We start from the raw sequence: 14,002 nt of genomic DNA on the forward strand, positions 1-14,002 counted from the left end.
AAAGCGTTTTAAAATTGTTATCTGGTGGACACTATTTATAGTATTCATACTGCAAATTAATACTAGAAAATTTACGAAGTGTCTCCAGAATGAATTATCTATTGTGATGATTTCATTGAAATGCATTTCAACTTTTAAAACTCCACTGAAGCAACAGCCTCCTTTTCACTAGTGCTTTCCCTGTTTGGAGTTCCTTAACAGTTCAAAAAGCTTTACTTGACTAGTTTCTGATTTTTAATTATCCATTACATTTATAAAGCATTTATTTAAAACAGTATCTTCATGTTTTGTCTGAGTGTAAGAGGACAAAATAAAGGCTTACAGTAAACGTACTGTTCTTTCTATGTCACTGAAGTTCTTAGGCATCAGCACTGTACCAGGACGGCGTTGATAAGTAGCTAAGCATGTGCACAAAACCATGCAAAACAGAATCCTCAGTTTCTGAGCCCAAAAGATATGATAGTATTCAATTTGAAAAATCTAGTACTTCTCATTGTGTAGGATTTTTAGCAAGACAAATGGTAATGTTAAGGCTCCTCAGATCATATATGCATCTATAAAGATATATTTTATAGAAGTGATCCAGTAATTTAGCAAAAAAGTAGACAGGTATCATAAAAAAAGTTCTAGATTTCTGTGCACCACTGACATAAAAAAAGATCTAGATTTCTGTGCACCACTGAAAAGGCTGACAAACTGTACTCTGCCTTTCTGATAAGAAGCAGTTTGGTTGGAGTTGTGTTTTTTTTCAAATTAATCACTTGTTTGACCACTGGTTAGAACACCAAGCTCATAGCCAGTGAGAGACACCACACACACACACACAGTTTGCAATGAGAACATGGGAAATGAAATTCAAGTACTATTTAAATATTCATAATTTTATTATTATTCTACTGCTAACACTTCTTATTGAATGTATACTGCATACAGTTCCCATGCAGAATATGACTATGAACCAACTTCTGCTGTGAAGTCATTATTATGTTATAAAAATAATTGAATGTCTAGAAAAAAATAAACACAACATACAGTAACCATTCACCTAAAATTAAATCCTGATCCAGTGTTACCATGGCAAGATTTAAGGATCCATTTTAGAAAAAAATTCTGACTGGCAGAAGATTCAAAAGCTGATTTTTTTAAAATAGAAAATTTGAAGATATTCCAAGTTGTGAATACCTGACCGTTACTTTCTTGTTATTTCCCCTGAATGATTTGAGACTTAATAATGAACACTTGCATCCAAAACAACTCTGGCTTAGCAAAATACTGAATTCAGAAAATAAATACATAAGAAACTCTGAGAAAGAACTCATAGCAAAAGAGAGTTGTGTCATTACGAACATCATAATCTCCATCCTCAACAAGTACTCCAGAGATAATAAATTGTGCTAAAATAATTTTCCAGACAACTTCCCTCCACACATCTCCTAAGCATGCGTGCTACTGCATGCGCCTTTTCATTTCAAGATACTTTCCATGTCAAATGACCAACACAAAGGCTGCCACATTCTGACATAACACTGCATGTCTGTTAATTTAAATGAAATGCCAGCCTACCAAAACCAAGTGTAATTTAAATAATAACAAAGAAAAAAGTACTTACCTGAACCTGACAAAGCACCTCTTAACTGCATCACTACTATTTCCCAAATGAAGACTTCCTTGCAAATAAGTGAGTTTTCTTCAGATCGTTATTCTGTGGCACAGGCTCCTCCAAATGGCAGAATGAATGTATTGCCATTATTGAAAATTTACAGATCATCTGAAGAAATTGAACTGAAAGCAAGAAATACGGCGGCTTTATTTTGTGTAAACTTAGTGAAAATACTTAGCTTTCAATAACTTGTCATTTTTCAATAGCATTTAAAAACACACGGAGGATATGTACATGCACTGACTGATAAATTAAGTACAAATTACTTAATTTAACCAGGTGGACAGTTCATTTGAGCAGAAATGCCCAGGTAAAGGACTTCCATTTAATGCTACCGTGAAGCAGCATTTCAATAAATTTTAGGGCTGTTTCTTTTACAGTGGGTACACTGCAAAGAAGTTTCCACCAGGACATGTAGAGTGACACATGCCTTTTTGCAGAGCATTTACTTGTAATTTAGAATTATCTTCAGGTAGTTCAAGGTATTAATTCCAGTGTAAATTATTTTGTAACTGCAAATACTGAATGACATCTACCATTGTTATGGTAATATATCCAGCCTGAGAAGATTACCCTCAATTTTCTCACAACTTTCTCTCATTTTAAGAATGTATACAGTATTTTAACTGTGAGTGCTTATTTCAGGACAAGACTGATCATTTCTAAGACAGATTCTAGAGGCATAATTTGATGAACATCTATTTTGGTAAAAATGCCTGTTCAAACAGAGATGACCCTCCTGCTGCTTGCTACAACCTCATTTGTGCAGATGTACCTGCTGGTGGAACCACTCGCTATACCATATTGAAGAACTAACTTGGGTTAAAAATTGCTGCTTGCCATAGAATTGTCTTGAACTCAGGATTAATTTTCTGATCCAAGTCACTGCATAACGACACAAATGGCTGTGCTAATACAGCAGGAGGGAAAATGAGAAACGAGCACATAGCTAAGTGCAGCTACAAATGTCAGCACTTTAGAAACTACCGTTATTCACCTAAGTGTAAATTACAAGGTAGATTACAGCTTTGCCACTGACAGGGCAATACCACAGGGTATTCTTGGACTGCTTTAACTTTCTTTTCCATCTCTGCAGCAGAGTTCACCATCGCCACAATTGCACCAAAAATGAATGCTTGTAGGGCCACACCAAAATTGTTTGGATTACAGAGACAGTTTCCTGCCAGAGACCATACATTGTAAATCTAAGAAGGTGGGAGGAAATACACACAGTATGCAAGTATATGAAGATATATGTGGGCATGTGTGTCTTTTTCCCCTAACAACAGAAGAAACTTAGATCATTGTTCAGACTGCTAAAGACAGAAAAGATTAATTCTGTTTAATGTATCTGCCTAGGTCATGTCTGATTCTAACTTTTGAATCCACTACCTGATTTGAAACAGTTTTGTCAAAGAGGAAGATTCAAAATTCATTTACAGTTGCAGGCGGATAAAGACTGGCTCACAAACTGCCTGAAGTAAGTATAGGCTGCATCATATGCCCGTGTTATTAGAGAACACACACATATGTAAGAAACACACATAGTAACTACCCCAGCTGCAGCTTGTACTAAGATACAACTATCTCGGTATTGTTAGATCTTATGTTCACAGAACTACTTGACTATCCATTTAGTATTCAAATCCACTTACATGGCATTAAAACATGCGTCTTTGGTCTGCAAATTCCAGATCTGCTCTTTGTGTTCAGTTTAAAAGTACAGTACATACAACACTTGATGGATTCTGGTTTTCTGGCACAGCATCTCATCCTAACAAGATGCATTCTTCTTAGCAGACCAGCCACTTCATCCTTTAGAACCAAATAATGAATGATTCTAATTAAGTCATCATGACTTAGGGGTCCCTAGCACTTTATTCTAGCATTCAATCTTTTGATTCTCTAATCCCATAATCAGATAATGTCCCATCAACATTATTTGAAAAGAATAAAATGTCCACAACATCTCTGCAGTGAGGATTAGCATGAAGAAATCACTCTGCTCCTTCCTAGGACCTCTTGTTAGTTGCTTTCTACACTCCCTAAAAGTCCAGGAGACCCATCAAGCCCTTAACACATTACTTAATATGTTACCATCCTCCTTTTCTTTTTAAATAAAAGCATACAAATGAAATATTTCTGTGAAAATTTTTCTGTGAAATACTATACAAAGTATTTCCGTGAAATCTGCTGCTACCAATAACACATGACAACAACTATACTTTGTTACTGTGGTTAATTCACATGTTTGGTAGGGTTAAAAGGTTACATAAAAACATTTCTGCTCACATGCATGTGAAAGTGAGTGGCCTTTTACAGCCAGTAATTTTGAGACTTCCTTCCTCATCACCACCTTCTTGCTTAAAAGTAAATGATTAACAATAATAAATGAGAACAGTTAAAGGGGTGTCAATAGGTACAAATTTTTTCCAGACACAGGAAGGAAATCCATATGAATTCCCTGCACATCTTAATAAGAAGGATCATACTACTGTTAATCAAAATACAATGTCTTAAATAATGATAAAGAGACTGTTGTGTCTAGACATTACATATATGCAGAATCTACACAGTATATTCTAACAGTGGGGGGGGGTTGTTGGGGGTTTTTTGGGTCATGGTGGGTTAGGGCTTTTTTTTTTTTAAATATAAAAATGCCCTCCCACATTCAGTGAGAAAACTTTGGCAAGTTTTTAGGGCCTCAAGCCTTTCTTAGACTGCTAACCTGCTCTGATGCCTTTGTTCCTGTAATCTCAGTCCTAGCGGTACCTGAATCAGGCAGACTAAGCTGAAGTCCATTCGCATGTCTCAACTGCACCTAAAGCATAAAATATTTAGGCACTCTACTGTGGGCTAGTTCCAGAACTGGAACAGAGTCAACTGTATGCTAGGAAGGAATTCCTGTATTAGGATTTCAATCTGATATAAAACTGTTTACAAATAATCCAATGCAACAGACAAAAAAGCGTGGCTGTATTTCTCTTACTGGTTTAGATCTTAAACTTGGGTCAAATTTGCAACTCCATGCTACAACATGATGCAATAGGCAAAATAATTGCAATGATTTGCTAGAGCTTAGTTTATTCAATAAATACAGTTTTTATAACTGAAATATCTATTTCCACAATACAAGTTTGATAATCATAAAATCATTCTAGTTGGAACAGACCTCAGAGGTCATCTAGCTCAACCTTCTGCTCAAAGCAGCATTAATATGTGAATACTTATTAATGATACAGGTCATACTCTTAACCTTGCAGACCACTAATCGCATGTAATCCTTAATTAAATGCACTCAACTGCCTTTGATAGGATTACTCATTTGCAGAAGAGTCTGTGGGACCAGTTACCTGCCATACGTTATTCCTAAGTGTGGCACATTATAATACTTCCCAGCTATACCTGTAATCAGTACCATACATCCCTTTCACTGTAAACATCTTTTAAGCAGATACCGTTTTGAGAGCAGTTTTCAAAGTGAGCCTGCTGTACATGAGTAGATTTTGATACATGAGAACAGGATGGAACGAAGTAGGGGATGATAAACCAGTAAGTGAGGCAGGAAGCACAGCTGGGTCCTGGTTTCATGGGTGTTTCACAAGTTGATTAATTCAGGATAGAGGTCCTGCTCTGAGATACACCTATAAAACCAGAGAAATTAACACCACTGGCACTAACAATCCTTTAATCATCAATGCCAGTGACTGAATTTCAGCAGAGTAACTTTGGGAACCTCTGCTTTAGTACTGCAGTTTTATTTTGTTCTGATAAGGATCTCCATGTTGGATTTGTATTGAAGTTTACACCTTTCTCTCATGCATGAAGAAGTGATTTAATATGTTGCAGTATTGCTAATTAATTTTTAAAAAAAAAAAAAAATCACTGAAACAATCCAAACGTAAAAAGAAAAAAGTTGAAATGCTTTATAAACCCACAATTACCCATCCACACAAGCTGAACTACAAAAGAAATTTGCCTTATACCCAGTAACATCCCTCTGTTCTGAAGCATGAAACACAGTAACAGTTTATCTATGTTATGTGGCAATACATAAACTCTGACACACTGACTAAATAGAGAAGAAAAACTCATCTTGTAAATAATAAGTTTAAGTAAACAGTTATTACCTGCTATAGTAAATAAATTCAGATATTAATACATCACATTCTAATTAAAATTAAGCTTATTTAATAGAACTGAAAGAGAACATAATATTTTTATTCACTTTGTTCATTTGTTAGGATTTCATGGTCATTTTTGTTTACTGTGGACACTTTACTATAAACCATAAAAATGCTATTTAAGTGGTAACAACAGCAACAAGAAATAAACAGCAGCAGGATATATAGAAGGAAATAAATTAACTTTAGCTGCTTTGATAACCTTGGTCTTAGGCCTATCTGAAAGACATCTTTAAACACCAGTATTTTAAAAAAATATGCTGAAAACCCTTTAAATTCTATAGTTGAAGACATTATTTACATGCCTTCCCCAAGGATTCATTAATAGCCATGCGGTATGCCTGGTTGCCTAGAGGGCTTGTCCCTGTTTGACCTGATATACTAGCTTTTGAAGTACAGGATACTCCCAGAATTTTACCCTTAATTATCCCCCCAAATAGTTAAATTTGGACCTCTCAGCAAACTTTCCCACCTCTGTATAAATGGCAGAAGTTAGGTCACATGATGGTGCACATGCATCAACCACAGATCACGAAAGTGACACGGCTGAACAATGCAGGTAAGAGGCAACAAGAGACAAGAATCAAGCAAGCAATTCTAAAGCCAAAAATGAGATCAGACAGATCCCCAAACTGACATCACCAGCAAAATTTCCACCTTATACATCTTTATTTTTCAGTTTTGTCAAGACACTTTAATATTTTTCTGATTAATAAAGCTGAGTAATTGAGTCCACTGAATATTTAAGTTCCCTTTTAACACCAAACTATATTGCTTCTGTGTTTTAGAAAGTGAAATTTTACTAAAGAATACTTGCTTGAGACAAAATTAATTGTATTTCCATGTTTGTGGTAACCTTGTATAGTAGTATAGTATTTGGCATTCCAGTTGAGACAGGAAGCTCAATACCTGACTATGAAGTAACAAGTCACTGTTCTGGCACCTTGCTCAAGGGAAGAGTGAACAAATTTTGAGATGCTCTCATGGTGTCTTACAAAGACAGATATGCCCAAACCTTGCTAGGTGCTGCTGCCCTATAAAAAGCAGACAGTTGATTTTGAATTTTGGCCAAGGTGCAAAACTACTTTCCTGGTAACTCTGACTAGAAAACAAACAAACTCAACAACAAAAAGAGTTGTGAGTATCAATTATACTGTATTGTACGTAGAGAATGACATCAGTATACAGATGACATATCAGCACCTCAAAAACTTCTGCATTAACACACCAGAGGTTATATGAAAATTACCAGTGTGGCTATTTAATAACATTTCTGGTGTTTTCTGGAAAAAGCATTATTAGACTGAAAAGGACAATTATAGCCATTCCCTTCTCTTCTAAAGGCAAAGGTAAAAATTATGCTTTATGTAGAAGAATTACTGAACATTATCACAGCTTTGCAATATATTCTCTCTAATTTTAAAGAAAGGTTGAGAGACTGACAGGGAAAAGGACGTACAATTAGATGCATTTAACACTCCAACACATGCAACACACGAGAATGAGAGGGGAAATACATTTATAGCAGCAAACAGAAAGGTAGTAATATTTGGTTTCAGCTAGAAGTTGAACTATTGATATTTTAAGCTCCAGGAAAAAAACAATGTAATAGTTTCTTTGTCCTCACCATCATCACCCCCATCCACTCCCCACATCCTCCACCAACACAAGACCTAAGAATTATGGAAAAATGCTCTACAAACAGTTTGGGGGATTTTTTTTTTAAACATTTAATTTATTTATTTATTTGCAGAAGGATAATGGTCTTCAGGCCCAAAATGTTTGCTTTTTAAGAGTGAAGAACCACATGCATTTTTACAGTAACCAGCATAACAAAACTCAATCATGATGTGGCCTTCCAGCACCACCACAAAATAAAACCTGACATATAAAAATATCTATGTCATATACTTCATAAAGTCAAATAATTTTCTTTGATTAACCTTTGCTAAGGAATTAATTCATACCATCAAGTTTACTAGCTGTTTCACAAATACACATTAACACCATGCCCGATACTATGTTTTCAGACATTAAAAAAAAAGCAAACCCAACCAAAAACACAAAACACCAAAGGATAATTCAGTAACAGGAAAATTTTGCAAATGCTTTGAGTTTACACAGAATTGGTACCACCAAATTTAGCAAATTATCTAGACCCATGCGATTCTGTGAAAAAAAAAAAGGGAAGTATGCCATATGTTGGCTATTGAAGAAAGAAGAGATGGGACAGGTATTTTTAAACTCCTCAGAATAAGCATTAGTCGTTCTTTGCATTTACACAGCACTCATTAGAGAGAGATGCCAGCAACAGGAGCTTCAGCTCATGCATAGTGTCAATGGCTACAACAGTACTAGCATCCTTACACAATCCCTTGAATGTGATAATAGAAAGCAAAAAAAATCCAAGACTAAATAAGAAAAGGACCACAAGATAACAGCGATAAAGTTTAGCTCAACTGTCTTAAGTACTGGAGGGAAATGTTTCTGATGGATGGGTAGTAATATGTTTAACTAGACAAGTAAGAATGGATAATCTGTCGCTTTTTAAATTTTTCATGAAATATGTCATTGCTCCTTCTTCTTTCTCAGTATGAATTGCCATTTTACCAACAAAGAATCAGTTTACTTAAAGAGATTCCTTCCTTTTGAAAGTACCAGAAACTGGAATACAAGAAAAACATCCTGAAGCATGTCATAGACAATAACAAGAACTGGTTAATTTCTCAGACAGCAAGTGCATTACTTAATATTCTTTGTTCTACTAACATCTGAACCTAGTTTGGTAGGCAAGGTATTTAGAAACTTTCTCCGAGAGTCACAAGGGTTTGACTTTAATATGTTTGATTACCACTTACTTTCAAGAAAACAAAACAGCCAGCCTTCAAAGTTACTTTGAAAACAGAATGAAACCATTAGATCCTTTTTTAAAGAGCCATGTGTTACATCAAATATTGCATACTTGTGTAGATATAAAAGGGAAATCAATTCCAAATTATAAATACACACAGAAGAGAAACAGCACATTTTACATCATCCCAATTTTCCCAAGTCCTGTAAAGCACTGTCTTCAAGCTTGCTCTTGCTGAACATCACCATTCTCAAAACTAATGAATCACCTTACTGATAAAATGTCTTTGAATTCTGCCATAAGTCAATCACTTAAAACTATAATCACAACAAAGAAAAACACCCGCAACCTTAGAAATCTCAGACTTCCATGCAGAAGAACAGAAAGCCAGTATAAAGGCCAAACAAAAAGGAGAGTCAAATATAACATGCCTTTAAAGAACAATATCAATTAAAGAAAAACCAGTATGAGACCAGAAACCATATCACTGGGCATAAAATACTATCTGTGATTTGTTCACTTAATTTCAAAACACTTGGCTTGCTGTAAACCTTTTTATTTTGTATGTCTTTCAACCAATGCATCTCCAAACTTTCACATCAGTTTTCAAAGTCCTTACCATCCTAATCAAGCTAGCCAAGATCTTTGCCCTTGGAGATGTGAATTTTGTTTGACTGTTCTTATATTACATCATGCTGGGTCCCATTCAATTTCTTCTATCAACATTAAAATGTATTTTCTATTTATGCTGACTTGCACTAAGCATAGCAATGCAACACCGTGATGCCACAGGAATATAACCGAACTATTGGAAGAATCCTAAGGACACAAGTGCACAAAACAGTGATCATACAAAAAAAATGATCATACCAAACATCACCCATCTTTACATGGGTTTCTGAAGCAACATTTCACATTGATACTTTCCCACTAGAAATATTCCTGAAAATAATTCATTTCTGAAAACACAAAAGCTATTAAGTTTTGGCTATCGTTCCCTACTGGAATGGAGTCAGAAGCCTATGGGCTGTAGGACAGGGAGGTAAAATAACGGAAAGAACAGAATGAAAATGAAGAAAAATTATTTTGAGGGCCAGCTACAATTCCCAAATGGAAATTTTTGCAATGATTTTTGAGAACACTGCATCAGGCCTAAAGTGTTCCATTTCTCTCTTTGCTACAATGTAGCAATCTCTTTGCTCCTGTTAAGTATGGCAAGATAAGAGCTACTTCTAAGAACTAATAAAAAAAAAAATTCAAAAAAGTGTCCAACTCAGAGCAGTGAATAGATTTCTCCTGTTCTGGCAATGATACAGACCCCATAACAGAGAAACAATGTAGCACTTATTTTCAAAAAAATAGGGGGCGGGAAATGTCATAAAAATATAAGAGGCTTTACTCCAGAAAAAAGGGTTTAAACCAGTAGTGGTTGACAGAAAAGAACCTGGCCTCATGTTTTAGCTACCGATTTTATAACTTGTCTCAAAAAAAGATATCCCCGTCTTTGCAAAAATGCAAAAACCAAAGGATACTACATGTATACATCAAAATCAGTAATGTTAGTAGTTTGTGGACTTAGAAATAGTTATGGAGAGCAAAAAAGTTTACCATCACAGTAATCTTGCCTTCATACACACAAAAATTATCAAAATTGAGATTATCGTTAATAAGCTTTCTTGTGGTATATTTAACAGAACATTAATAACGAATTTGAGCATTAAACAGAGAAAAAAAAAAGTATAGATATAATTAATTAGTTACTTTAGCCTTTTCACATTTCCAAAACGGCACTTTGTAAATTTAAATTTTAATGTTCTTTTGTTAATTTTTGGAAAAAGCAGAAGGAAAGCCAAGCAAACATAAAACCTGAGAAACAAAACCTTCAGAGCAAGAGTTTTCATTTGGTACCTCCCACTCCATATTCAGTTTCTCAGGGACCATCATGCAGTGACAATCTGGTTAGAAGTAAGCAGCCAACGGGTGTGTAATTTGCATGGGAAAATATTTTTAGAAGACACGCATGAATAGCATATGTTGTCAGCCTGAGTACAATCTTCTAAATATATGCTCTGAACATTATTTCTCCAACACTCGTAATCATTTTCCAGATAACGATTCCTGGTACAGATACGTTACCGTCTGAAAACAACATGTGTATGATGCCTTAAACAACACTCATTTTAGAGTTCACCTTGGGGGCTGGGGGGAGCCTCTATATGATTATGTTTTCTCCTCCATATCTGAACATACTAACAGAAAAAGAAGAGTGTTTTTTTCCTGTTATACTACATGCACGATGTACATGCCAATAGAACTCAGTCATGGAAAGTGCCCGTTTCAGATACACCTTTTAAAAATATAATAAATTACAATGAATTCATACTTAAATTGTTTTAAAGTCTTTACTGCCAATGTAATCTCAAAGTTGGCAAATTATGTTTGAAAATAGAGGGCAACAAAAGGATACCCTGATTCAGAAAGTTAAATCAGATACATATGTTCATTTGCCTGAACCAAAGCAGCTTCAAAAATTGTATCAGAAAACCCTCTACTCCTCCTATGTTAGGAAAAAACAGTTTAAAAAGGTAAAGATGGAAGTCAGTAAAACCAGAAAAAAGTCGTGTGCTCATACATTGTTAGTCAAATCTAAATATAGTCACACTGACACAACATGCTGGAGAAAACAACGTTTGAGCAAGTAACAGTCTAACTACATCCCAAAGTCATTACCAGTCCACATCTGGAACACCCAAACCAATTCCTGGTGACTCTGGAGTTTGCATCATGTAGTAATTATTACTTTAGGACTGTTTTGTTCAGGCCAAACAAAGTTCTATTTTACTGCAAGATGAAAAATTTCAGGTTTTTTCCTTTGCCAACATGCAAACTCTCTTTCTAAAGCACATGGAAAAACTCAGATCTGGATTCTTTCTCTGGCCCAAGCTCTCCTTTCTTTAACTTGAATGTCAGTGTGGGAAAATGGAGGGATACCAGTAAATCATACTGTGCTACTTCACAGTATATAGAAAATACCTGATATTATAGAACGGTTTGGGTTGGAAGGGACCTTTAAAGGTCATCTAGTCCAAGCCTTCTGCAATGAGCAGGGAGATCTTCAATGAGATCAGGCTGCTCAGAGCCCCATCCAATCTGACCTTGTGCGTTTCCAGGGATGGGGCACCTACCACCTCTCTGGGCAACCTGTTTCAGTGTTTCACCACCCTTATTGTAAAAATATTTCTGCCTTACATCTAGCCTGTATCTACCTGCTTTTAGTTTAAAACCATTACTCCTTCTCCTATTGCTACAGGCCCTGTTAAAAAGCCTGTTCCCAAATATAAGTTAACTTACCAAAAAAGCTGGAGTGGGGGAAGACAAAACAGAAAATGGAGGCATTAGGTCGCTTTAAAAATCTTTACAGCTTCAAGTCATGAATTCCAATGGATCAGAGAACTGGAATCTATACTGGACCTTCTTCAAAGCCAGTCCATGCTAACAAGCAGGAAAAATGTCTACTTAATCATTGTGGAGCACAAACACACACAAGCAAATGCCTAATAATCATCTGTTAGGCAGTATATGCTTGAAACAAAAGCTTATGCTTGGTGGAAGCCAAAAACAAAACAATGAACCCTAGCCATCCCTTGAAAAAGTAAAAAATTAAACTACGATGAAAACAAGCTAAAAATTTATTATTGAAATTAATAAACAGAGCATATATTAATTTTTGTATATCCAAATACTGTATTTTAACCATGAGTAAGTATTACTAGGGCTAAAATCACAATACTAAGTCCTAAAACACCACGAGAAAAAAATCTTTGCATACATACAACTACCTAATGAAACTACTTAACAGCATTCAGCGGACTGCGTTATTGAATGTTTTAACCGTCAGAGGAACCAAAAAAGAGATTAAATACACACACTGCATTTGATGAGTATGTAGAAACACCAGTCTCAATGGCTTTAGAGCAAATCAGTTCCTTCTCCTACTCAACTTACCAAAAAGCACTTTACACTTTTGATCAAAGTACACAGAAAAAAATACATTCTCCACAATGAAAGCATGAATGAATCAAAACTCAAGATCAATCTTAAAGAAAAAAAAAAGCACTCTTCACAAATTACAATCTTTCCTCAGAACTGCTCCAGTTGAGCAAAATACCCTCAAACATCAATTCAAAAACTTCAGAACACTGCTGTACAAATTAAAGGAATAACTACAGCAAAAAGATAAGATGATGGATGCTACAATGGAATAACTACAGCAAGAAGACAAAATGATGGATGCTACAATGGGATAACTACAGCAAAAAGATGATGGACGCTACAATGGAGCCATCGTACTAACAGATTATTTCACGGTGTAAATCATGTAATGCTAAACGCTTTTTAAAAATGCAACCGAGAGTAAGGAGTCAGTAAAGCAGAGGCAGGCGCTAAGAGAAGGCATTTTTGGTGCAATCTCCTGACTCATGCCAACCCCGGGCCTCGGGGACCGGACTGGCTTGGCCCGCACCGCAGCCCGCACCGACCTACACGCCGGGGCTCCGGGGCTCCTGCGGGAGCTGGCGGGAGAGGGGCCCGCACGGTTCCAAGGCCGCACCGCGGGGCCGCTGGTGCAGAAACGCTCGTTGAGACCCAGCGCCCCGCATCACCTCAGCCTCCTGAGGCTGAAACATCCCAAAAGGGCGGCCGGGCAGCCTCAGAGAACAGGTTCTCTAAAGGGAGCTGCGCTCGGCCGCAGCGAGCGGCAGGACCGGCAGAACCAGCCTCTCGGCGCTAGGAGGGAGGTGAGACCCGAGGTACCGAACCTCGGGCGAGGTTAAACCGCACCCGGGGGCTGACTTTAAGCGTGTTCAGTGAACTGCAAGTTAGTCATCGACTGCCTGGCCCGAGCAAGACGCGCAAAGGCATTACCAGGAGGAACGCGGCTGCGAGGCGGCGGCGCGGGGCCCCCCGTTAGCGGCCGGGCCCGACGGGGCAGGGGGGCCGCAGGCCCAGGGCGGGCAGGGCCGCCGCCGCCCGCCGCCGAGCTGCACCGGGCCCGGCCACCGCGCTTCGCCCCGCCGGCGGGCGGGGGCACCAGGCTCGGGTCGCCCCTTTGCTGGGGAGCCGGGGCGGGCGGCGGCGGGGTCTCGCGCAGGCGGGCGGGCCGCGGCGCGGATGGTCCCCTCCCACCGCCCCGCACGGGGAGGGAGGCGGGAGGGCAGGTACCTCGGGCGCCGCTGCCGCTCCCGCCCGCCGCCCGGCTCCGCCTCCGCCGCCTGCCGGCAGCCTGGCGGGGCGGGGCGGGCTGGTGGG

General features: G+C 37.9%; 1 protein-coding gene across 3 annotated transcripts in view; it reads right to left on the bottom strand.

Annotated features, from left to right (window-relative positions):
• LOC114017892 (translation initiation factor IF-2-like) overlaps positions 1-13,917 on the bottom strand; it is a 40,429-nt gene extending 26,512 nt beyond the window's left edge. For all 3 annotated transcript variants that reach the window (XR_008731014.1, XR_008731013.1, XR_008731015.1), the window contains exons 1-2: positions 13,619-13,917; positions 1,610-1,782 (exon numbers count right to left, since the gene is read on the bottom strand). The gene's annotated coding sequence lies outside the window, so the exon portion shown is untranslated. The remainder of the gene's footprint in view (positions 1-1,609; positions 1,783-13,618) is intronic.
• Between the last annotated feature and the right edge of the window lie 85 nt (positions 13,918-14,002).

This window comes from Falco cherrug, chromosome 2 (assembly GCF_023634085.1).
Source record: "Falco cherrug isolate bFalChe1 chromosome 2, bFalChe1.pri, whole genome shotgun sequence".
NCBI classification, from domain to species: Eukaryota; Metazoa; Chordata; class Aves; order Falconiformes; family Falconidae; genus Falco; species Falco cherrug.